Source organism: Ranitomeya variabilis, chromosome 1 (assembly GCF_051348905.1).
Source record: "Ranitomeya variabilis isolate aRanVar5 chromosome 1, aRanVar5.hap1, whole genome shotgun sequence".
Classification (NCBI taxonomy): Eukaryota; Metazoa; Chordata; class Amphibia; order Anura; family Dendrobatidae; genus Ranitomeya; species Ranitomeya variabilis.
The window spans coordinates 18,424,067-18,448,293 of record NC_135232.1 but is presented as its reverse complement, the minus strand read 5'-3'; the positions used below and the strand labels follow the sequence as shown (position 1 = coordinate 18,448,293).

At 52.4% G+C, this 24,227-nt stretch overlaps 1 protein-coding gene across 5 annotated transcripts in view; it reads left to right on the top strand.

Annotated features, from left to right (window-relative positions):
- Positions 1-24,227, top strand: part of CNTFR (ciliary neurotrophic factor receptor) — a 487,615-nt gene that overhangs the window by 127,385 nt on the left and 336,003 nt on the right. For 2 of the 5 annotated variants that reach the window (XM_077281314.1, XM_077281311.1), the window contains exon 1: positions 12,725-12,856. The exons of the other annotated variants lie outside the window; for them this stretch is intronic. The gene's annotated coding sequence lies outside the window, so the exon portion shown is untranslated. Of the gene's footprint in view, positions 1-12,724; positions 12,857-24,227 lie in introns of those variants that run through there. 5 annotated transcript variants of the gene reach the window in all.

Here is a 24,227-nt window from a genome sequence, read left to right as displayed (position 1 = left end):
GACCGGGGCAGGATGACAGGTGCAGGGTGACAGGCGTAGGATGACAGGGGCAGGATGACAGGGGCAGGATGACAGGCGCAGGGTGACAGGAGCAGGATGACGGGCAGGATGACAGGAGCAGGATGACAGGAGCAGGATGACAGGCGCAGGGTGACAGGCGCAGGATGACAGGCGCAGGATGACAGGGGCAGGATGACAGGAGCAGGATGACAGGCGCAGGATGACAAGCGCAGGATGACAGGGGCAGGATGACAGGGGCAGGATGACAGGGGCAGGATGACAGGGGCAGGATGACAGGGGCAGGATGACAGGAGCAGGATGACGGGCAGGATGACAGGCGCAGGATGACAGGCGCAGGGTGACAGGGGCAGGATGACAGGCGCAGGGTGACAGGAGCAGGATGACGGGCAGGATGACAGGAGCAGGATGACAGGAGCAGGATGACAGGCGCAGGGTGACAGGCGCAGGATGACAGGCGCAGGATGACAGGGGCAGGATGACAGGCGCAGGATGACAGGCGCAGGATGACAAGCGCAGGATGACAGGGGCAGGATGACAGGGGCAGGATGACAGGGGCAGGATGACAGGGGCAGGATGACAGGGGCAGGATGACAGGAGCAGGATGACGGGCAGGATGACAGGCGCAGGATGACAGGCGCAGGGTGACAGGGGCAGGATGACAGAAGCAGGATGACGGGCAGGATGACAGGCGCAGGATGACAGGGGCAGGATGACAGGAGCAGGATGACAGGCGCAGGATGACAGGCGCAGGGTGACAGGCGCAGGATGACAGGGGCAGGATGATGGGCAGGATGACAGGAGCAGGATGACAGGAGCAGGATGACAGGAGCAGGATGACAGGGGCAGGATGACAGGGGCAGGATGATAGGGGCAGGATGACGGGCAGGATGACAGGGGCAGGATGACAGGAGCAGGATGACGGGCAGAATGACAGGAGCAGAATGACAGGGGCAGGATGACAGGCGCAGGATGACAGGGGCAGGATGACAGGTGCAGGATGACAGGCGCAGAATGACAGGGGCAGGATGACAGGCGCAGGATGACAGGCGCAGGATGAAAGGAGCAGGATGACGGGGGCAGGATGACGGGGGCAGGATGACAGGCGCAGTGTGACAGGCGCAGGATGACAGGCGCAGTGTGACAGGCGCAGGATGACAGGGGCAGGATGACCGGAGCAGGATGACAGGAGCAGGATGACAGGAGCAGGATGACGGGGGCAGGATGACGGGGGCAGGATGACGGGCAGGATGACAGGGGCAGGATGACAGGGGCAGGATGACAGGAGCAGGATGACGGGCAGGATGACAGGCGCAGGATGACAGGCGCAGGATGACAGGCGCAGGGTGACAGGGGCAGGATGACAGAAGCAGGATGACGGGCAGGATGACAGGCGCAGGATGACAGGGGCAGGATGACAGGAGCAGGATGACAGGCGCAGGATGACAGGCGCAGGGTGACAGGCGCAGGATGACAGGGGCAGGATGATGGGCAGGATGACAGGAGCAGGATGACAGGAGCAGGATGACAGGAGCAGGATGACAGGGGCAGGATGACAGGGGCAGGATGATAGGGGCAGGATGACGGGCAGGATGACAGGGGCAGGATGACAGGAGCAGGATGACGGGCAGAATGACAGGAGCAGAATGACAGGGGCAGGATGACAGGCGCAGGATGACAGGGGCAGGATGACAGGTGCAGGATGACAGGCGCAGAATGACAGGGGCAGGATGACAGGCGCAGGATGACAGGCGCAGGATGAAAGGAGCAGGATGACGGGGGCAGGATGACGGGGGCAGGATGACAGGCGCAGTGTGACAGGCGCAGGATGACAGGCGCAGTGTGACAGGCGCAGGATGACAGGGGCAGGATGACCGGAGCAGGATGACAGGAGCAGGATGACAGGAGCAGGATGACGGGGGCAGGATGACGGGGGCAGGATGACAGGAGCAGGATGACGGGGGCAGGATGACGGGGGCAGGATGACAGGCGCAGGATGACAGGCGCAGGATGACAGGAGCAGGATGACAGGAGCAGGATGACAGGGGCAGGATGACAGGCGCAGGGTGACAGGCGCAGGATAACGGGGGCAGGATGACAGGAGCAGGATGACAGGGGCAGGATGACAGGCGCAGGATGACGGGCAGGATGACAGGAGCAGGATGACGGGCAGGATGACAGGTGCAGGATGACAGGCGCAGGACGACAGGCGCAGGATGACGGGCAGGATGACAGGCGCGGGATGACAGGCGCAGGATGACAGGCGCGGGATGACAGGAGCAGGATGACGGGGGCAGGATGACGGGGGCAGGATGACGGGGGCAGGATGACGGGGCAGGATGACAGGCGCAGGACGACAGGCGCGGGACGTCAGGCGTGGGACGACAGGCGCGGGATGACAGGCGCGGGATGACAGGCGCGGGATGACAGACACACTTCACCCCTGAGGAAGCCACAGATGGGTGGCGATACGCCTGGGGTCTCTGCTCCCCATCCTATTACTGCCTTATGGCGCAGGTTCCTTGTGTTTCTATATTTATCATGCCATATTATATTTTTAATTCTGATGGTTATTTGTGCTGATAGTTACAATATCATACACTATTCTATGTGACATTATTACTCTTTGAGGAATATTTCTTTGCACTGTGTACATTGTATGTATTTATTGTTTTTGGTTTGATTGCATTGTTATTAGCTTCAATTGTTGGATCATCACTTTGTGTCCGTACAAATTATATCTTTCCATTTCTGCAGATGTTGATCTATTTTGTTGGGTATCTTGTGATCGGTTGCTATAGATGAGGACAGGCGGTGGCTTTATTGTAGGCTCACCTCATTTTTGTATATATAGCCTGTCAGCCCTTTTATTTGTTTATACGTCTGTGTGCTTTTTTGTCTTGCCATTAATAAAAATAAATGTTTTTATATGTTGATTCTCCTTATATACTAGCATACTACATATTTTATATCTGTGAAGGTGCTGGGTAACAGCTGCAGAAAGTGCAGGATAACAGGCGCAGGAAGTGCAGGGTAACAGGTGCAGAAAGTGCTGGGTGACAGGTGCAGGAAGTGCTGGGTGACAGGTGCAGAAAGTGCTGGGTGACAGGTGCAGAAAGTGCTGGGTGACAGGTGCACAAAGTGCAGGATAACAGGTACAGGAAGTGCAGAGTGACAGGTGCAGGATAACAGGTACAGGAAGTGCAGAGTGCCAGGTGCAGGAAGTGCAGGATAACAGGTGCAGAAAGTGCAGAGTGACAGATGCAGGAAGTGCAGGGTGACAGGTACATGAAGTGCAGGGTGACAGGTGCAGAAAGTGCAGGGTGACAGGTGCAGAAAGTGCTGGGTGACAGGTGCAGAAAGGGCAGGGTGAGAGATGCAGAAAGTGCAGGGTGACAGGTACAGAAAGTGCAGGATGAGAGATGCAGAAAGTGCAGGGTGAAAGATGCAGAAAGTGCAGGGTGACAAGTGCAGGATGAGAGGTGCAGAAAGTGCAGGGTGAAAGATGCAGAAAGTGCAGGGTGACAGGTGCAGAAAGTGCAGGGTGACAAGTGCAGGATGAGAGGTGCAGAAAGTGCAGAGTGAGAGATGCAGAAAGTGCAGGGTGACAGGTGCAGAACGTGCAGGGTGACAAGTGCAGGATGAGAGGTGCAGGGTGAAAGATGCAGAAAGTGCAGGGTGACAAGTGCAGAAAGTGAAGGGTGACAAGTTCAGGATGAGAGGTGCAGAAAGTGCAGGGTGAGAGATGTAGAAAGTGCAGGGTGACAAGTGCAGGATGAGAGGTGCAGAAAGTGCAGGGTGACAGGTGCAGAAAGTGCAGGGTGACAGGTGCAGAAAGTGCAGGGTGAGAGATGTAGAAAGTGCAGGGTGACAGGTGCAGAAAGTGCAGGGTGAGAGATGTAGAAAGTGCAGGGTGACAAGTGCAGGATGAGAGGTGCAGAAAGTGCAGGGTGACAGGTGCAGAAAGTGCAGGGTGACAGGTGCAGAAAGTGCAGGGTGAGAGATGTAGAAAGTGCAGGGTGACAAGTGCAGGATGAGAGGTGCAGAAAGTGCAGGGTGACAGGTGCAGAAAGTGCAGGGTGAGAGATGTAGAAAGTGCAGGGTGACAAGTGCAGGATGAGAGGTGCAGAAAGTGCAGGGTGACAGGTGCAGAAAGTGCAGGGTGAGAGATGTAGAAAGTGCAGGGTGACAAGTGCAGGATGAGAGGTGCAGAAAGTGCAGGGTGACAGGTGCAGAAAGTGCAGGGTGACAAGTGCAGGATGAGAGGTGCAGAAAGTGCAGGGTGACAGGTGCAGAAAGTGCAGGGTGAGAGATGTAGAAAGTGCAGGGTGACAAGTGCAGGATGAGAGGTGCAGAAAGTGCAGGGTGAGAGGTGCAGAACGTGCAGGGTGAGAGGTGCAGAACGTGCAGGGTGAGAGGTGCAGAACGTGCAGGGTGAGAGGTGCAGAACGTGCAGGGTGAGAGATGCAGAAAGTGCAGGGTGAGAGATGCAGAAAGTGCAGGGTGAGAGATGCAGAAAGTGCAGGGTGAGAGATGCAGAAAGTGCAGGGTGAGAGATGTAGAAAGTGCAGGGTGACAAGTGCAGGATGAGAGGTGCAGAAAGTACAGGGTGACAGGTGCAGAAAGTGCAGGGTGAGAGTTGTAGAAAGTGCAGGGTGACAAGTGGAGGTTGACCGGTGAAGGAAATTCAGAGTAACAGGTGCAGGAAGTGCAGGGTGATAAGTGCAGGAAGTGCAGGGTGATAAGTGCAGGAATAGATGAGTGAGAGATGCAGGAAGTGCAGAATGACAAGTGTAGGATAACAGGTGCAGGAAGTGTAGAGTAAGGCTAGGTTCACATTGCGTTAGGGCAATCCATTAAGCGCATAGCGCTAGCGGATTGCGCTAACGCAATGTATCTATAGGGATCGCGTTTGCCGATCCCGCTAGCGCAGATCCCCGATCTGCGCTAGCGAGGAACGGACCTCGGGTGCACCTCGGACGATGCAAGCAGCAAATAACGGCACATCGCTAGCGCGTGCCGAAAATGGCATGCGCTAGCGATGCGCTAGAGATCAGATTCACATTGCCGTCAATGGGTGCGCTAACGGACCCGTTGCATGGCGTTAATTGCGACAATTTCACCATGCAACGCAGTCCGTTAGCGTTAACCCATTAACGCAATGTGAACCTAGCCTAAGGCTACTTTCACACATCCGTCTTTTTGTTTCAGGCTAAATCCGGCTCTTTAGAGAAAAACCAGTACCGGAAAAAATAAAAACCGTAACCAGTTTTTCCCCCATTGACTTGTATTAGCGCCTGATCGTGCCGCATGGCCCTGCGTTCCTTCCATTTTTTTCCGGATCCGGCTAAAATTCCGATTCCGGTGTCTGAAAAAAAGTCTACTGCAATGTTTTTTGTCTCCGGCGAAAAAGCTTGAAGCGCCGGATTCCGGCTACAATAAAAGCCAATGGGAGCCGGAAAGGTGCCGGATCCGGAAAAAGGTGGATCCGGTGGCCTGATCCGGTTTTTTAAACTGAGCATGTTCCAAATTTTTTTTTATCTAATAATCTAGATAGGCTAGCTGGATCCGTAAAAAAAAACGGATCCGTCGCATCAGTTTTTCAAAATCTGCGCCGGATCCAGTTTTTCCAATATTCGCCGGATTTAGCCTGACACTGAAAACCTGATGTGTGAAAGTAGCCTAACAGGTTCAGGAACTGTAGGGTGACAGGTGCAGGAAGTGCAGGGGGCGACAGACGCAGGAAGTGCGGGGTGACAGGTTCAGGAACTGTAGGGTGACAGGTGCAGGAAGTGCAGGGGGCGACAGACGCAGGAAGTGCGGGGTGACAGGTTCAGGAACTGTAGGGTGACAGGTGCAGGAAGTGCAGGGGGCGACAGACGCAGGAAGTGCAGGGTGACAGGTTCAGGAACCGTAGGGTGACAGGTGCAGGAAGTGCAGGGGGCGACAGATGCAGGAAGTGCGGGGTGACAGGTTCAGGAACTGTAGGGTGACAGGTGCAAGAAGTGCAGGGGGCGACAGACGCAGGAAGTGCGGGGTGACAGGTTCAGGAACTGTAGGGTGACAGGTGCAGGAAGTGCAGGGGGCGACAGACGCAGGAAGTGCGGGGTGACAGGTTCAGGAACTGTAGGGTGACAGGTGCAGGAAGTGCAGGGGGCGACAGACGCAGGAAGTGCAGGGTGACAGGTTCAGGAACCGTAGGGTGACAGGTGCAGGAAGTGCAGGGGGCGACAGATGCAGGAAGTGCGGGGTGACAGGTTCAGGAACTGTAGGGTGACAGGTGCAAGAAGTGCAGGGGGCGACAGACGCAGGAAGTGCGGGGTAACAGGTTCAGGAACTGTAGGGTGACAGGTGCAAGAAGTGCAGGGGGCGACAGACGCAGGAAGTGCGGGGTGACAGGTTCAGGAACTGTAGGGTGACAGGTGCAGGGGGCGACAGACGCAGGAAGTGCGGGGTGACAGGTTCAGGAACTGTAGGGTGACAGGTGCAGGAAGTGCAGGGGGCGACAGACGCAGGAAGTGCGGGGTGACAGGTTCAGGAACTGTAGGGTGACAGGTGCAAGAAGTGCAGGGGGCGACAGACGCAGGAAGTGCGGGGTGACAGGTTCAGGAACTGTAGGGTGACAGGTGCAAGAAGTGCAGGGGGCGACAGACGCAGGAAGTGCGGGGTGACCGGTTCAGGAACTGTAGGGTGACAGGTGCAGGAAGTGCAGGGGGCGACAGACGCAGGAAGTGCGGAGTGACAGGTTCAGGAACTGTAGGGTGACAGGTGCAAGAAGTGCAGGGGGCGACAGACGCAGGAAGTGCGGGGTGACAGGTTCAGGAACTGTAGGGTGACAGGTGCAGGAAGTGCAGGGGGCGACAGACGCAGGAAGTGCGGGGTGACAGGTTCAGGAACTGTAGGGTGACAGGTGCAAGAAGTGCAGGGGGCGACAGACGCAGGAAGTGCAGGGTGACAGGTTCAGGAACTGTAGGGTGACAGGTGCAAGAAGTGCAGGGGGCAACAGACGCAGGAAGTGCAGGGTGACAGGTTCAGGAACTGTAGGGTGACAGGTGCAAGAAGTGCAGGGGGCGACAGACGCAGGAAGTGCAGGGTGACAGGTTCAGGAACTGTAGGGTGACAGGTGCAAGAAGTGCAGGGGGCAACAGACGCAGGAAGTGCGGGGTGACAGGTTCAGGAACTGTAGGGTGACAGGTGCAAGAAGTGCAGGGGGCGACAGACGCAGGAAGTGCGGGGTGACAGGTTCAGGAACTGTAGGGTGACAGGTGCAAGAAGTGCAGGGGGCAACAGACGCAGGAAGTGCGGGGTGACAGGTTCAGGTACTGTAGGGTGACAGGTGCAAGAAGTGCAGGGGGCGACAGACGCAGGAAGTGCGGGGTGACAGGTTCAGGAACTGTAGGGTGACAGGTGCAGGAAGTGCAGGGGGCGACAGACGCAGGAAGTGCAGGGTGACAGGTTCAGGAACTGTAGGGTGACAGGTGCAAGAAGTGCAGGGGGCGACAGACGCAGGAAGTGCGGGGTGACAGGTTCAGGTACTGTAGGGTGACAGGTGCAAGAAGTGCAGGGGGCGACAGACGCAGGAAGTGCGGGGTGACAGGTTCAGGAACTGTAGGGTGACAGGTGCAGGAAGTGCAGGGGGCGACAGACGCAGGAAGTGCGGGGTGACAGGTTCAGGTACTGTAGGGTGACAGGTGCAGGAAGTGCAGGGGGCGACAGACGCAGGAAGTGCGGGGTGACAGGTGAAAAAAGTGCAGGATGACAGATGCAGGAAGTGCAGGGTGACAGGTGCAAGAAGTGTTGGGTGACAGGTGCAGAAAGTGCAGGGTGACAGGTGCAGGGGCCTTTATATTATTCTGGATCTGATACATCAACCCGTCTGTGCTGAGCGCTCAGTGATTTCTGCAATACATTGTTACAGTCACTGCATTTCTAATCTGTGACATTTTAACTGATTACTTCCCAGGTGCAATGATGTCACTATTCCTACAGAGCCTTGCGAAAATATTGGAACGAAATTTATTGGTTATTTAAAATTTCTGTGGAAATTCCAAAACTGTAAAGTGGGGCGTGCAATATTATTCTGCCCCTTTACTTTCAGTGCAGAAGTTCATTGTGGATCTCTGAATGATCCAATGTGTCCTAAATGCCTAATGATGATAAATATAATCCACCTGTGTGTAATCAAGTCTCCGTATAAATGCACCTGCTCTGTGATAGTCTCAGGGTTCTGTGTGAAGCACAGAGAGCATCATGAAGACCAAGGAACACAACAGGCAGGTCCGTGATACTGTTGTGGAGAAGTTTAAAGCCGGATTCGGATACAAAATTATTTCCAAAACTTTAAACATCCCAAGGAGCACTGTGCAAGCGATCATGTTGAAATGGAAGGAGTATCATACCACTGCAAATCTACCAAGACCCGGCCATCCCTCTAAACTTTCATCTCAAACAAGGAGAAGACTGATCAGAGATGCAGCCAAGAGGCCCATGATCACTCTGGATGGACTGCAGAGATCTACAGCTGAGGTGGGACAGTCTGTCCATAGGACAACAATCAGTCGTACACTGCACAAATCTGGCCTTTATGGAAGAGTGGCAAGAAGAAAGCCATTTCTCAAACATATCCATAAAAAGTGTAATTTAAAGTTTGCAGCAAGCCACCTGGGAGACACCAAACATGTGGAAGAAGGTGCTCTGGTCAGATGAAACCAAAATCTAACTTATTGGCAACAATGCCAAACGATATGTTTGGTGTAAAGGCAACACAGCTCATCACCCTGAACACACCATCCCCACTGTCAAACATGGTGGTGGCAGCATCATGGTTTGGGCCTGCTTTTCTTCAGCAGGGACAGGGAAGATGGTTAAAATTGATGGGAAGATGGATGGAGCCAAATACAGGACTATTCTTGAAGAAAACCTGTTGGAGTCTGCAAAAGACCTGAGACTGGGACGGAGATTTGTCTTCCAACAAGACAATGATCCCAAACATAAAGCAAAATCTACAATGGAATGGTTCACAAATAAACGTATCCAGGTGTTAGAATGGCCAAGTCACAGTCCAGACCTCAATCCAATCGAGAATCTGTGGAAAGAGCTGAAAACTGCTGTTCACAAACGATCTCCATCAAACCTCACTGAGCTCGAGCTGTTTGCCAAGGAAGAACGGGCGAGAATTTCAGTCTCTCGATGTACAAAACTGACAGAGACAAACCCCAAGAGACTTGTAATCGCAGCAAAAGGTGGCGCAACAAAGTATTAAGTTACAGGGGCCGAATAATATTGCACGCCCCACTTTTCAGTTTTCCACAAACATTTAAAATAACCAATAAATTTCGTTCAACTTCACAATTGTGTTCCACTTGTTGTTGATTCTTCACCAAAAATTTACATTTGTATCTTTATGTTTGAAGCATGATATGTGGGAAAGGCTGGAAAGTTCCAGGGGGATGAATACTTTCGCAAGACACTGTAGATAGAGTACAGTGTTGTGGATTGCAGGTTCTCGGGGCTTGTTTCCTGGAGGGGTTCTCTGTTTCTATAGCGCTGGGTGCTCAGTGTAGGATTTGTCCGCACAGATGAAGCCCCCCGCTCAGCTCCGTTCCGTCAGGTTGCCCTCCTGTATGTAGTGAAGCATGTGCTGTATGTGGCGTGGACATTGGTGAGACCCCCAAGCTTGTGGCCGCGGCTCAGTTACACTTCTAGGGGTCATAAATTAGTGGAAGTTTCTACAAAGTCGCTGATCATGTGACACGATAGCGGGGACACCGGCCGGCATTATCCCTGTGCCCCTCAGCTGGTGACAGGACCCTAGGGGGCACCGCCCGGCATTATACCTGTGCCCCCTCAGCTGGTGACAGGACCCTAGGGGACACCGCCCGGCATTATCCCTGTGCCCCTCAGCTGGTGACAGGACCCTAGGGGGCACCGCCCGGCATTATACCTGTGCCCCCTCAGCTGGTGACAGGACCCTAGGGGACACCGCCCGGCATTATCCCTGTGCCCCTCAGCTGGTGACAGAACCCCAGGGGACACCGCCCGGCATTATCCCTGTGCCCCCTCAGCTGGTGACAGGACCCTAGGGGACACCGCCCGGCATTATCCTTGTGCCCCCTCAGCTGGTGACAGGACCCTAGGGGACACCGCCCGGCATTATCCCTGTGCCCCTCAGCTGGTGACAGAACCCCAGGGGACACCGCCCGGCATTATACCTGTGCCCCCTCAGCTGGTGACAGGACCCTAGGGGGCACCGCCCGGCATTATCCCTGTGCCCCCTCATCTGGTGACAGGACGCTAGGGGACACCGCCCGGCATTATCCCTGTGCCCCTCAGCTGGTGACAGGACCCTAGGGGGCACCGCCCGGCATTATCCCTGTGCCCCCTCAGCTGGTGACAGGACCCTAGGGGACACCGCCCGGCATTATCCCTGTGCCCCTCAGCTGGTGACTGGACCCTAGGGGACACCGCTCGGCATTATACCTGTGCCCCCTCAGCTGTGACAGGACCCTAGGGGGCACCGCCTGGCATTATCCCTGTGCCCCCTCAGCTGGTGACAGGACCCTAGGGGGCACCACCCGGCATTATCCCTGTGCCCCCTCAGCTGGTGACAGGACCCTAGGGGACACCACCCGGCATTATCCCTGTGCCCCCTCAGCTGGTGACAGGACCCTAGGGGACACCGCCCGACATTATCCCTGTGCCCCCTCAGCTGGTGACAGGACCCTAGGGGACACCGCCCGGCATTATCCCTGTGCCCCCTCAGCTGGTGACAGGACCCTAGGGGACACCGCCCGGCATTATCCCTGTGCCCCCTCAGCTGGTGACAGGACCCTAGGGGACACCGCCCGGCATTATCCCTGTGCCCCCTCAGCTGGTGACAGGACCCTAGGGGACACCGCCCGGCATTATACCTGTGCCCCTCAGCTGGTGACAGGACCCTAGGGGGCACCGCCCGGCATTATCCCTGTGCCCCTCAGCTGGTGACAGGACCCTAGGGGGCACCGCCCGGAATTATACATGTGCCCCCTCAGCTGGTGACAGGACCCTAGGGGACACCGCCCGGCATTATACCTGTGCCCCTTCAGCTGGTGACAGGACCCTAGGGGACACCGCCCGGCATTATCCCTGTGCCCCTCAGCTGGTGACAGGACCCTAGGGGACACCGCTCGGCATTATCCCTGTGCCCCTCAGCTGGTGACAGGAACCTAGGGGACACCGCCCGGCATTATCCCTGTGCCCCTCAGCTGGTGACAGGACCCTAGGGGACACCGCCCGGCATTATACCTGTGCCCCCTCAGCTGGTGACAGGACCCTAGGGGACACCGCCCGGCATTATCCCTGTGCCCCTCAGCTGGTGACAGGACCCTAGGGGACACCGCCCGGCATTATCCCTGTGCCCCTCAGCTGGTGACAGGAACCTAGGGGACACCGCCCGGCATTATCCCTGTGCCCCTCAGCTGGTGACAGGACCCTAGGGGACACCGCCCGGCATTATCCCTGTGCCCCCTCAGCTGGTGACAGGACCCTAGGGGGCACTGCCCCTGAATGACGCTGATCTCCGTTACTGGAAAATTTGGATTATCAGAAAGAACCTCACTGTAGAAATAAAGGTGAAATGGAGGGTTGTGCTCTGGGGGTCCTGGCAGCCGGTGGGGGCCGCACTGCTGAGGGGTTAATGTGAGCAGAGGATCCCAGACGGGTCCAGATGAGATCTCCCCTCGTCGTCTCGCCCCTGTTAATCACGACTGGCTGAGACCACCACAGTCTGAAAGCCGATGAAATATTTATCACTCACAGATCAATCTCTGAGTGCAGATAATGCAGTAGTTGTCACCTGCAGTCCCATGTAAGCAACCTGTGAGATCTGAGTGCAGATAATGCAATAGCTGTCACCTGCAGTCCCATGTAAGCACCCTGTGACATCTCTCTGAGTGCAGATAATGGAGTAGCTGTCTCCTACAGTCCCATGTAAGCACTCTGTGACACCTCTGAGTGCAGATTTTGCAGTAGCTGTCACCTGCAGTCCCATGTAAGCACCCTGTGACACCTCTGTGAGTGGAGGTAATGCAGTAGCTGTCACCTGCAGCCCCATGTAAGCACCCTGTGACACCTCTGTGAGTGCAGATAGTGCAGTAGCTGTCACCTGCAGTCCCATGTAAGCACCTTGTGACACCTCTGTGAGTGCAGATAGTGCAGTAGCTGTCACCTACAGTCCCATGTAAGTGCTCTGTGACACCTCTGTGAGTGCAGACAGTGCAGTAGCTGTCACCTGCAGTCCCATGTAAGCGCCTTGTGACACCTCTGTGAGTGCAGATAGTGCAGTAGCTGTCACCTGCAGTCCCATGTAAGCGCTCTGTGACACCTCTGTGAGTGCAGATAGTGCAGTAGCTGTCACCTGCAGTCCCATGTAAGCGCTCTGTGACACCTCTCTGAGTGCAGTAAATGTCACCTGCAGTCCCATGTAAGCGCTCTGTGACACCTCTGTGAGTGCAGATAGTGCAGTAGCTGTCACCTGCAGTCCCATGTAAGCGCTCTGTGATCGCCCTGGACTCTGCTGCCTGTTTTGCTGCTGCTGTTGTTCTCAGGAATGCTGGTCTCCATTCATGGTGATTTGCTGTCACCCGGGTACATTCCTCGCCCCTCAGGAGGGTCACATGCCTCTAATCTCCTTACACTCATTTCCATTCAGATGGGCTATGAAAGAATTCATCAATCATGTTCGGGGATTAGAGGAAGGGTCTCACTGGCCTCCTCGGTCTCAGGCTCTGCACTGGGCGCTGGGGTTGGCACGTACACCACACTGCTCTGGGCATCGCACCCGACCGCACTGCGCTCACCGGTGAGTACAGATTGTCCTGTCACAAGTCATTTGTAGGACTACAAGTCCCATCATGTCCTGCCAGAACCCAAGGATCCTATAGTGTGCTGGTGTCAGGGAGTCTGAGTCCCAGAGGAGCGACTACAAGTCCCAGCATTCTATGTGAGAGGGAGACTACAAGTCCCAGGATTCTATCTGAGAGGGGGAACTACAAGTCCCATCATTCTATATGAGGGGAGACAAAAGTTTCAACATTCTGTCAGTGCAGAAAATGCAGTAGCTGTCACCTGCAGTCCAACGTAAGAACTCTGTGATACCCCTGTGGCTGCAGGTAATGCAGTGGCTGTCACCCGCAGTCCCATGTAAACACTTTGTGACACCTCTCTGAGTGCAGATAATGCAGTAGCTGTCACCTGCAGTCCTATGTAAGTACTTTGTGAGTGCACTTGATGCAGTAGCTGTCACCTTCAGTCCCATGTAAGCACTCTGTGATTCTATGTGGGAGGGAGAATACAAGTCCCAGCATTCTATAAGAGAGGGAGACTACAAGTCCCAGCATTCTATATGAGAGGGAGACTGCAAACCCCAGCATGCTTTGCCGCATTTGGGGTCCTGCAGTTCACTTATTGAGGAATACAAACCCCAGCATGCTATGAAACTCCGATGATTGATGTATTGAGGAGAGATTGTGTTTCTATCAGCATCAGGCAGGTTCCCCTCCCGCGGCGCTGCCCTGCGGTTTATCACACGGCCGCTGCCCACAGCTCCCACTATGCTCATACACATGGGATATCCTGTGTTCTGTAGTACCAGGTAGCGGTGATGCTGTGTTCTGTAGTACCAGGTAGCGGTGATACTGTGTTCTGTAGTACCAGGTAGCGGTGATACTGTGTTCTGTAGTGCCAGGTAGCGGTGATGCTGTGTTCTGTAGTACCAGGTAGCGGTGATACTGTGTTCTGTAGTACCAGGTAGCGGTGATACTGTGTTCTGTAGTACCAGGTAGCGGTGATACTGTGTTCTGTAGTACCAGGTAGCGGTGATACTGTGTTCTGTATTACCAGGTAGCAGTGATACTGTGTTCTGTAGTGCCAGGTAGTGGTGATACTGTGTGCTGTAGTACCAGGTAGCACTGATACTGTGTTCTGTAGTACAAGGTAGCGGTGATACTGTGTTCTGTAGTACCAGGTGATGGTGATACTGTGTTCTGTAGTACCAGGTGGTGGTGATACTGTGTTCTGTAGTACAAGGTAGCGGTGATACTGTGTTCTGTAGTACCAGGTAGCACTGATACTGTGTTCTGTAGTACGAGGCAGCGGTGATAATGTGTTCTGTAGTACCAGGTAGCGGTGATACTGTGTTCTGTAGTACCAGGTAGCGGTGATACTGTGTTCTGTAGTACCAGGTAGCGGTGATACTGTGTTCTGTAGCACCAGGTAGCGGTGATACTGTGTTCTGTATTACCAGGTAGCAGTGATACTGTGCTCTGTAGTGCCAGGTAGTGGTCATACTGTGTGCTGTAGAGCCAGGTAGCGGTGATACTGTGTTTGGTTGTACCAGGTAGCGGTGATACTGTGTTCTGTAGTACCAGGTAGCGGTGATACTGTGTTCTATAGTACCAGGTAGTGGTGATACTGTGTTTGGTTGTACCAGGTAGCGGTGATACTGTGTTCTGTAGTCCCAGTTAGTGGTGGTACTGTGTTCTGTAGTACCAGGTTACCGTGATGCTGTGTTCTGTAGTGCCAGGTAGTGGTGATACTGTGTTCTATAGTACCAGGTAGCGGTGATACTGTGTTTGGTTGTACCAGGTAGCGGTGATACTGTCTTCTGTAGTACCAGGTAGCGGTGATACTGTGTTCTGTAGTACCAAGTAACCGTGATACTGTGTTCTGTAGTACCAGGTAGCGGTGATACTGTGTTCTGTAGTACCAGGTAACCGTGATACTGTGTTCTGTAGTGCCAGGTAGCGGTGATACTGTGTTCTGTAGTACCAGGTAGCGGTGATACTGTGTTCTGTATTACCAGGTAGCGGTGATACTGTGTTCTGTAGTGCCAGGTAGCGGTGATACTGTGTTTGGTTGTACTAGGTAGCGGTGATACTGTGTTCTGTAGTACCAGGTAGCGGTGTTACTGTGATCTGTAGCACCAGGTAGCGGTGATACTGTGTTCTGTAGTACCAAGTAACCGTGATACTCTGTTCTGTAGTAAGAGGTAACCGTGATACTGTGTTCTGTAGTGCCAGGTAGCGGTGACACTGTGTTCTGTAGTACCACGTAGCGGTGATACTGTGTTCTGTAGTACCAGGTAGCCGTGATACTGTGCTCTGTAATACCAGGTAGCGATTATACTGTGTTTTGTAGTACCAGGTAGCGGTGATACTGTGTTCTGTAGTGCCAGGTAGCGATGATACTGTGTTCTGTAGTGCCAGGTAGCGGTGATACTGTGTTCTGTAGTACCAGGTAGCGGTGATACTGTGTTCTGTAGTGCCAGGTAGCGGTGATACTGTGTTCTGTAGTACCAGGTAGCGGTGATACTGTGGTCTGTAGTACCTGGTAGCGGTGATACTGTGTTCTGTAGTGCCAGGTAGCGGTGATACTGTGTTCTATAGTACCAGGTAGCGGTGATACTGTGTTTGGTTGTGCAGGTAGCGGTGATACTGTGTTCTGTAGTCCCAGTTAGCGGTGATACTGTGTTCTGTAGTACCAGGTAGCGGTGATACTGTGTTCTGTAGTGCCAGGTAGCGGTGATACTGTGTTCTGTAGTACCAGGTAGCGGTGATACTGTGGTCTGTAGTACCTGGTAGCGGTGATACTGTGTTCTGTAGTGCCAGGTAGCGGTGATACTGTGTTCTATAGTACCAGGTAGCGGTGATACTGTGTTTGGTTGTGCAGGTAGCGGTGATACTGTGTTCTGTAGTCCCAGTTAGCGGTGATACTGTGTTCTGTAGTACCAGGTAGCGGTGATACTGTGTTCTGTAGTACCAAGTAACCGTGATACTGTGTTCTGTAGTACCAGGTAGCGGTGATACTGTGTTCTGTAGTCCCAGTTAGCTGTGATACTGTGTTCTGTAGTGCCAGGTAGCGGTGATACTGTGTTCTGTAGTGCCAGGTAGCGGTGATACTGTCTTCTGTAGTACCAGGTAGCTGTGATACTGTCTTCTGTAGTACCAGGTAGCGGTGATACTGTGTTCTGTAGTACCAAGTAACCGTGATACTGTGTTCTGTAGTGCCAGGTAGCGGTGACACTGTGTTCTGTAGTACCAGGTAGCGGTGATACTGTGTTCTGTAGTACCAGGTAGCAGTGATACTGTGTTCTGTAGTACCAGGTAGCAGTGATACTGTGTTCTGTAGTACCAAGTAACCGTGATACTGTGTTCTGTAGTACCAGGTAGCGATGATACTGTGTTTTGTAGTACCAGGTAGCGGTGATACTGTGTTCTGTAGTGCCAGGTAGCGATGATACTGTGTTCTGTAGTGCCAGGTAGCGGTGATACTGTGTTCTGTAGTACCAGGTAGCGGTGATACTGTGTTATGTAGTGCCAGGTAGCGGTGATACTGTGTTCTGTAGTACCAGGTAGCGGTGATACTGTGGTCTGTAGTACCTGGTAGCGGTGATACTGTGTTCTGTAGTGCCAGGTAGCGGTGATACTGTGTTCTATAGTACCAGGTAGCGGTGATACTGTGTTCTGTAGTACCAGGTAGCAGTGATACTGTGTTCTGTAGTACCAGGTAGCGGTGATACTGTGTTCTGTAGTACCAAGTAACCGTGATACTGTGTTCTGTAGTACCAGGTAGCGGTGATACTGTGTTCTGTAGTACCAGGTAACCGTGATACTGTGTTCTGTAGTGCCAAGTAGTGATGATACTGTGTTCTGTAGTACCAGGTAGCCGTGATACTGTGCTCTGTAATACCAGGTAGCGATGATACTGTGTTCTGTAGTACCAGGTAGCTGTGATACTGTGTTCTGTAGTACCAGGTAGCTGTGATACTGTGTTCTGTAGTGCCAGGTAGCGGTGATACTGTGTTCTGTAGTACCAGGTAGCGGTGATACTGTGTTCTGTAGTGCCAGGTAGCGGTGATACTGTGTTCTGTAGTGCCAGGTAGCGGTGATACTGTGTTCAGTAGTACCAGGTAGCGGTGATACTGTGGTCTGTAGTACCAGGTAGCGGTGATACTGTGTTCTGTAGTGCCAGGTAGCGGTGATACTGTGTTCTGTAGTGCCAGGTAGCGGTGATACTGTGTTCTGTAGTATCAGGTAGCGGTGATACTGTGTTCTGTAGTACCAGGTAGCGGTGACACTGTTTTGTAGTACCTGGTGTCATGAATCCCACCGGAATCCCACCAGTCTGTCACGGTTGATGGGGAAAATACCTTCATTATCCCCACCACTCACACCAATTTGTCGCGAATCGGGGTTGTTTGGTTGCCCCTGGTTCCTTCTGAAGGGGATTTATCTATATCCCACTTCCCTGTTCCGGTTTGGAACTTGCAGCTCTCTGGCACCCCCCCTTACCCTCAGGTCAGTCAGGGTACTGCACCTCAGGTAATTAGTTGCCAGAAAGGCTGCCAGCTATGTACTGGCTAATGGGCACACTGCAGCGAGGGCAATATAACTACTCCCACCCAGGCAGGAACAATAATTATCAACGCCACCGTTGCTACAAAGCCTCCCAACGCACAGGACAAATCCGTTGCCACCAGCTCCGATTTCTTAATTATTAATGGGCCGGGAGCCAACGCAGATTAGTAGCGTAATTCACTTCAGAGGACGCAACAGTTTGTTATAGAACAAGGAGAGACAAGCTAGTAATTTTATATTTTACTCCAAAAAGGTATAGGCAGTGTTTACAGAGGTATAAAAAGATATTATAAAGGAGACAAATCATATGTACAATACAACTACAAATAAAATGGGATTAAAATAAAAAAGAACACTTACAGGTCGTTATGTCATTGTATCATCATGGCTGGCCATGTGCTGAGCAGAATGCACACATCTAAATGCATAACACGTCTGTACAGCAGCTAGACTCCAGACAAAAGACCCTGAAGACTCCTGCTTCACACAGTTATTTCCCAGCCTAAAACAAAAGCCCTCCCCCCTGTTGTGACCTCACTGAGAGGCTGAAACCTTCCCTTTACTTAGAATTATGAAAACTATTTTAATGCCTGGCTCGGTGTATGAATCACGTATACGAAAGACACGATGATCAGAATGTGCCCCACATCAGGGGGATTCTTTTAAATGTAAGCACTGAGTAGTTACCTGAACTGCTTACGGAGAAACCCGCACTTTGCACTCGTTGGGTTTAGCTTCTAGTGCTTTCAGGTGGTTATAGATTTATCGATGGACATCCGGAATATATAATTCTTATAACTCTAGTCCGGATCGATGCCCCTATATATCACTTTAATAGAACAATAGAAGCTCATTGTCATGATAATGTAAAAATGTCATAATGTGAGATTAGTTCTAGAAAGTACCATGTCACAAACCCACACACTGCAGCTTCGACTCCACTTTCTCCCCCTCTGCATTCGCTCATACAACAAACAAAGCCCAATGGCAGAGACACTGTGCAATTTGATACCAGTGTGTGAGCAGTTTATGGCTTTTAAACTGCAGACAACCAATCCCGTAAAGCCACTCTACGCTGTGAGGGTTTTTCAGTTTTAATCCCTTTTTATTTGTAATCTGTAATGTACACATAAATTTGTCTTCTTTATAATATCTTTTATACTTTGTAAACACTGCCTACCTTTTTATGGAGTAAAATATATAATTTTCTAGCTTGTCTGTCTCTGCCCTATAAACGAACTGTCGCTTCCTCTGAAGTGAATTACACTACTGATTTGGGTTGGCTCTGGACCCGTTAACCCTTGTGGAATCAGAGCTGGTGGCAGCATACTTTGTTCTGTGTGACTGGGAATCTTTGTAGTGACGGTGGCGTTGAGAATTATTGTTCCCGCCTGTGTGAGAGTAGTTATATTGCCCTCACTGCAGCGTGCCCAGTAGCCAGTACGTAGCAGGCAGCCTTTCTGGCGACTAATTACGCTATGTGCAGTACCTGATCTGACCTAAGGGTAAAGTGGGCGCCAGAGAGCTGCAAGTTCCAAACCGGAACTAAGAAGTGGGATATAGATAAATCCCCTTCAGAAGGAACCAGGGGCAATCAAACAAGCCCGGTTGATGAAGATTGGTGTGAGTAGTGACGACGATAAAGATATCCTCCCCGGGATCCCTGACATATTGTTGGGTGGCACTGTGTTATTGGTGGTGTGGCGGCACTGTGTTATTGGTGGCGTAGTGGCACTGTGTTATTGGTGGTGTGGTGGCACTGTGTTATTGGTGGTGTAGTGGCACTGTGTTATTGGTGGTGTGGTGGCACTGTGTTGGTGGTGTGGTGGTGGCACTGTGTTATTGATGATGTGGTGGCACTGTTATTGGTGGTGTGGTGGTGGCACTCTGTTATTGGTGGTGTGGTGGCACTGTTATTGGTGGTGTGGTGGCACTGTTATTGGTGGTGTGGTGGTGGCACTGTCATTGGTGGTGTGGTGGTGGCACTATGTTATTGGTGGTGTGGTAGTGGCACTGTGTTATTGGTGGTGTGGTGGTGGCACTGTGTTATTGGTGTGGTGGTGCCACTGTGTTATTGGTGGTGGCACTGTGTTATTGGTGGTGTGGTGGCACTGTTATTGGTGGTGTGGTGGTGGCACTGTTATTGGTGGTGTAGTGGTGGCACTGTTATTGGTGGTGTGGTGTTGGCACTGTGTTATTAGTGGTGTGGTAGTGGCACTGTGTTATTAGTGGTGGGGTAGTGGCACTGTGTTATTGGTGGTGTCGTGGCACTGTGTTATTGGTGGTGTGGTGGTGGCACTGTGTTATTGGTGGTGTGATGGTGGCACTGTGTTATTGGTGGTGGCACTGTTATTGGTGGTGTGATGGTGGCACTGTGGTGGTGGCACTGTTATTGGTGTGTGTGGTGGTGGCACTGTGTTATTGGTGGTGTGGTGGTGGCACTGTGTTATTGGTGTGGTGGTGGCACTGTGTTATTGGTGGTGTGGTGGTGGCACTGTGGTATTGGTGGTGGCACTGTTATTGGTGGTGTGGTTTTGGCACTGTGGTGGTGGCACTGTTGGTGGTGAGGTGGTGGCACTGTGTTATTGGTGGTGTGCTGGTGGCACTGTTTTATTGGTGTGGTGGCACTGTTATTGGCGGTGTGGTGGTGGCACTGTTATTGGTGGTGTGGTGGTGGCACTGTATTATTGGTGGTGGCACTGTGTTATTGGTGGCGGCGGCACTGTGTTATTGGTGGTGTGGTGGTGGCAATGTGCTATTGGTGGTGTGGTGGCACTGTGTTATTAGTGTGGTGGCAGTGTGTTATTGGTGGTGTGGTGGTGGCACTGTGTTGGTGGTGTAGTGGTGGCACTGTGTTATTGGTGGTGTGGTGGCACTGTGTTATTGGGGGTGTGGTGGTGGCACTGTGTTATTGGTGGTGTGGTGGTGTCACTGAGTTATTGGTGGTGTGGTGGTGGCGCTGTGTTATTGGTGGCGTGGTGGTGGCACTGTGTTATTGGTGGTGTGGTGGTGGCACTGTTATTGGTGGTGTGGTGGTGGCACTGTTATTGGTGGTGTGGTGGTGGCACTGTGTTATTGGTGGTGTGGTGGTGGCACTGTGTTATTGGTGATGTGGTGGTTGCACTGTGTTATTGGTGGTGTGGTGGTGGCACTGTGTTATTGGTGGTGTGGTGGTGGCACTGTGTTATTGGTGATGTGGTGGTGTCACTGAGTTATTGGTGGTGTGGTGGTGGCACTGTGTTATTGGTGGCGTGGTGGTGGCACTGTGTTATTGGTGGTGTGGTGGTGGCACTGTTATTGGTGGTGTGGTGGTGGCACTGTTATTGGTGGTGTGGTGGTGGCACTGTTATTGGTGGTGTGGTGGCACTGTTATTGGTGGTGTGGTGGTGGCACTGTTATTGGTGGTGTGGTGGCACTGTTATTGGTGGTGTGGTGGCACTGTGTTATTGGTGTGGTGGTGGCACTGTTGTGGCACTGTGTTATTGGTGGTGTGGTGGTGGCACTGTTGTGGTGGCACTGTGTTATTAGTGGTGTGGTGGTGGCACTGTGTTATTGATGGTGTGGTGGTGGCACTGTGTTATTGGTGGTGTGGTTGTGGCACTGTGGTGTTATGATCTGGTGGCCTAAGAGCAGCATGAGACGTACTCTGGAGAAGGTGGTACCTGTACTGACCGCAGACCCTGAACTTAACACCGCAACTAGAAATAGCCGTGGAATGTACCTATCACTCCCTAGACATCTCGACACAGCCGGAGGACTAATTACCCCTAGAGATAGAAAAGGGAAAACTATCTTGCCTCAGAGAAAATTCCCAAAGGATAGCCAGCCCCCCACAAATATTGACTGTGAGAGGAGAGGGAAAAAACATACACAGACTGAAATCAGAATTTAGCAAAGGAGGCCACTTCTAGCTAAATAGAAAGGATAGGACAGAGTACTATGCGGTCAGTATTAAAACACTAGAAAATATCCACCACAGAAAATACAAAAATCTCCACAGTTAACTAAAGATATGGAGGGTATATCTGCAACTCCAGAGATACCAGCTTGGCTAAACAAATCCTTATTCAGACCAAGCTGGACAAGACAAAAACATGGAAAAGAACTGAACAATAAGGCCACGGCATGTGGCCAGCAAAAATAAAGGCCAGAACTTATCTTTGTTGAAAGGAACAGCAAAGCAGGAGAGAGCAGGCAAGGATGTGAATCCTCCAGGAACAATGGACAACTGGCACTGACTAAAGGGTCAAGCAAGGCTAAATAGCCCAGTCAGGATTGCAAAAACTTGACACACCTGATGAATGCTGCGATCCAGAGACAGCAGCACTACCACTTATAACCACCGGAGGGAGCCCAAGAGCAGAATTCACAACACTGTGGTGCTTGCACTGTGTTATTGGTGGTGTGGTGGCACTGTTATTGGTGGTGTGGTGGCTGGCACTGTGTTATTGGTGGTAGCGGCACTGTGTTATTGGTGGTAGCGGCACTGTGTTATTGGTGGTATGGTGGTGGCACTGTTATTGGTGGTGTGGTGGCACTGTTATTGGTGGTGTGGTGGCACTGTTATTGATGGTGTGGTGGCACTGTGTTATTGGTGGTGTGGTGGTGGCACTGTGTTATTGGTGGTGTGGTGGTGGCACTGTGTTATTGGTGTGGTGGTGCCACTGTTATTGGTGGTGGCACTGTGTTATTGGTGGTGTGGTGGTGGCACTGTTATTGATGGTGTGGTGGTGGCACTGTTATTGGTGGTGTAGTGGTGGCACTGTTATTGGTGGTGTGGTGTTGGCACTGTGTTATTAGTGGTGTGGTAGTGGCACTGTGTTATTAGTGGTGGGGTAGTGGCACTGTGTTATTGGTGGTGTGGTGGTGGCACTGTGCTATTGGTGGTGTGGTGGTGGCACTGTGTTATTGGTGGTGGCACTGTTATTGGTGGTGTGGTGGTGGCACTGTGGTGGTGGCACTGTTATTGGTGTGGTGGTGGCACTGTGTTATTGGTGGTGTGGTGGTGGCACTGTGTTATTGGTGTGGTGGTGGCACTGTGTTATTGGTGGTGTGGTGGTGGCACTGTGTTATTGGTGGTGTGGTGGTGGCACTGTGGTATTGGTGGTGGCACTGTTATTGGTGGTGTGGTGGTGGCACTGTGGTGGTGGCACTGTTGGTGGTGAGGTGGTGGCACTGTGTTATTGGTGGTGTGCTGGTGGCACTGTTTTATTGGTGTGGTGGCACTGTGTTATTGGTGGTGTGGTGGTGGCACTGTGTTATTGGTGGTGTGGTGGTGGCACTGTATTATTGGTGGTGGCACTGTGTAATTGGTGGCGGCGGCACTGTATTATTGGTGGTGTGGTGGTGGCAATGTGCTATTGGTGGTGTGGTGGCACTGTGTTATTAGTGTGGTGGCAGTGTGTTATTGGTGGTGTGGTGGTGGCACTGTGTTATTGGTGGTGTAGTGGTGGCACTGTGTTATTGGTGGTGTAGTGGTGGCACTGTGTTATTGGGGGTGTGGTGGTGGCACTGTGTTATTGGTGGTGTAATGGTGGCACTGTGTTATTGGTGATTTGGTGGTGGCACTGTGTTATTGGTGGTGGCACTGTGTTATTGGTGGTGTAGTGGTGGCACTGTGTTATTGGGGGTGTGGTGGTGGCACTGTGTTATTGGTGGTGTGGTGGCACTGTGTTATTGGTGGTGTGGTGGTGGCACTGTTATTGGTGGTGTGGTGGTGGCACTGTGTTATTGGTGGTGTGGTGGTGGCACTGTGTTATTGGTGGTGTGGTGGTGGCACTGTGTTATTGGTGATGTGGTGGTTGCACTGTGTTATTGGTGGTGTGGTGGTGGCACTGTGTTATTGGTGGTGTGGTGGCACTGTGTTATTGGTGATGTGGTGGTGTCACTGAGTTATTGGTGATGTGGTGGTGTCACTGAGTTATTGATGGTGTGGTGGTGGCACTGTGTTATTGGTGGCGTGGTGGTGGCACTGTGTTATTGGTGGTGTGGTGGTGGCACTGTTATTGGTGGTGTGGTGGTGGCACTGTTATTGGTGGTGTGGTGGTGGCACTGTGTTATTGGTGGTGTGGTGGTGGCACTGTGTTATTGGTGGTGTGGTGGTGGCACTGTGTTATTGGTGGTGTGGTGGCACTGTGTTATTGGTGGTGTGGTGGTGGCTGTGTTATTGGTGATGTGGTGGTGTCACTGAGTTATTGGTGGTGTGGTGGTGGCACTGTGTTATTGGTGGCGTGGTGGTGGCACTGTGTTATTGGTGGCGTGGTGGTGGCACTGTTATTGGTGGTGTGGTGGTGGCACTGTTATTGGTGGTGTGGTGGCACTGTTATTGGTGGTGTGGTGGCACTGTTATTGGTGGTGTGGTGGCACTGTTATTGGTGGTGTGGTGGTGGCACTGTTATTGGTGGTGTGGTGGTGGCACTGTTATTGGTGGTGTGGTGGCACTGTTATTGGTGGTGTGGTGGCACTGTGTTATTGGTGTGGTGGCACTGTTGTGGCACTGTGTTATTGGTGGTGTGGTGGTGGCACTGTTGTGGTGGCACTGTGTTATTAGTGGTGTGGTGGTGGCACTGTGTTATTGATGGTGTGGTGGTGGCACTGTGTTATTGATGGTGTGGTGGTGGCACTGTGTTATTGGTGGTGTGGTTGTGGCACTGTGGTGTTATGATCTGGTGGCCTAAGAGCAGCATGAGACGTACTCTGGAGAAGGTGGTACCTGTACTGACCGCAGACCCTGAACTTAACACCGCAACTAGAAATAGCCGTGGAATGTACCTATCACTCCCTAGACATCTCGACACAGCCGGAGGACTAATTACC